The sequence below is a fragment of the Alligator sinensis genome, unplaced genomic scaffold (genome assembly GCF_000455745.1).
Source record: "Alligator sinensis unplaced genomic scaffold, ASM45574v1 scaffold989_2, whole genome shotgun sequence".
NCBI classification, from domain to species: domain Eukaryota; kingdom Metazoa; phylum Chordata; order Crocodylia; family Alligatoridae; genus Alligator; species Alligator sinensis.
In genome coordinates this window covers 1400629-1402803 of record NW_005842162.1, presented here as the reverse complement: position 1 = coordinate 1402803, position 2175 = coordinate 1400629, and positions in this window count along the sequence as shown.

Genomic DNA, 2175 nt, shown 5'->3' with positions numbered 1-2175 from the left:
AAGAGACATCTGGATGTTTATCTTGCTGGGATCCTATGAGCCCAGCAGACTTCCTGCCCCTGGGGCAGGGGCTGGACTCAAAGATCTTTCAAGGTCCCTTCCAGTCCTAATGTCTATCAAATCTATGAAACAGTGAGGCAGTGAAACAAACCCCTAGGGATATAGTAGATTTTCCATTGCTGGAGGTGTTCAAGAAGAGGTTTTGTTACTCTCAATTTTAACTGTGGATGAGAAGAAATTGATGACCAATGAGACCATTCCAGTCACACAACTCAAAAGCTTTAGTAGGACATGCAACAGCAAAGCCTTATTTGGATCAATAAAGACTATGTTTACATAGCCTAAGATTCAGGAAAGAAGTCACTGGCCAGGCTTCTCTGTTCCCTTGGGGGCTTCACTTGGTATGCTGAGCTTTAGAGAAGTCTGTGCCTATGCCCAATACTTACACTTGGCTGGCTTTCATGTTCTGATAAATGATCTCTGATTGGTTCTTTTAAAAGTTTCAGTGAAACAAAGGAATTTCAAAACTGGATTGAACAAGATCTTTCGTGGGCTCAGAAGGCTTGGGAAAGCAAGAGGGAGGACTTCTTATCATTCTTCCCACTGTAGAATGTTGTTTAACACTGACCTATTACTTCTTTGCTCCACTTGACAAGGCTGCTTTGTTTCTACAAATCATCTAAGCATTTTAACAAAAATACATCTATTATAGCAAAATAACATGCAACACATTTGGTCACACACTACTGCTAATAGTTTAAGATAAAGCCATATTATAAAATCTTTATCATGTCTTTTTAAGCCTTGTGCTTTGTTTAATTATGTTTTGTTAAGCATGTTGATGGCTTTCTTTTACTTTGCTAACCAAGCTAGTTACATCTGCACAGGTTCACATGACAGTCACTCAGACACAGGCTTTGGGGCCTTCTGTTGTTTAGCTCCAATTGTTAGCGCTACATAGGTTAAACTTGGGTATTACAGCCTACAGTTGGGTAAGCATTGGTAAGGCATGGTTTAGGAATAGCTCTGTCAATGTACTAGCATGGGTTTTTCCCATGCTTTTGGGCTTTTCTGGTTTCCACGTGGGGCCAGGAAGAATTTTTCCCCTCCTGCTGTTACATACTGCTCTCTGCTGTCAGGGCTCTGTAGATGTCTCAAGCATATTTTAATTTGCAGCAGGATGTTGCAGCACCTTTGCAGCAGCAGGATGTTGGCCACTGGTCCACCTGCTTTACCTCTGGCAGGCTAAGATGTGTCAGTGTTGACCATGTAATTTTGCTAGTAGGTTAGACAATGATTTGTATAGGATGGTTTAGAGAGGGATGATCCTGCCTCATGCAGGCGGTTGGACTACATGACTTTCCTTCCAGCATTACTGCTGTATGATTTTATGATTTACAGTTCAAAATTCAGGCAGCACTGCATATGGACCAAATGGGCTGGGTTTACTTGCATCTCATGATGCCTCACAGTATCCCAAGACCAGTTTCATCCCATTGTACAACAAACATTAGTATGGTATTCTAGATGTGAAAAAGGTTTTTGGACCAAGAAATTTCAGTGAGCTTGGTCAGACTTCTACACAGTCCTAAACATGCTTGCAAACTCCCTTGCTCGTGCCCATGTTAACCGTCCAAAAATTATTTGGACAATCCCTCCAACTTGACATCCAAGAAACAAAAGCTGACTGTTTGCCTAAAACTTCATGTAGTAAGTGTTGTCTTACATGGATAGAAAGTAGAAGTATGAAGGAAAGTGTTGAAACAACATCAATTGATGTGGATACCCAAGATCAGACAAGCCCTTTTTGTGATATTTGAATTTTGTAGAAGGAGGACACACACATACCCAATTTCATTTTGCAATGCAGCTGCAGCAGGATAAATCTTGAGTAGTTAGAAGGAAGAGTCTGTCTATTTTAATAGACAAGTATCAAGGACCAAACTTTCAGTGTACAATTCCAAATCCTATGATGGCTACTACTTCATTAGCCAGCTACTGAAGGAAAAATGGGCACACAGAAGATCACTCAGGGAGAGAAGAGTAAACAAAGTGTGTATAAGTAAGTGAAATCCCTGGTTTCACTTATTTAATTTTCATATTCATTTCATGCACTTTTTTTTTTAACACTAATGAGGTTCTGGGGTGCAGGAGTTGTGAAAAGCTGTTTTTCCC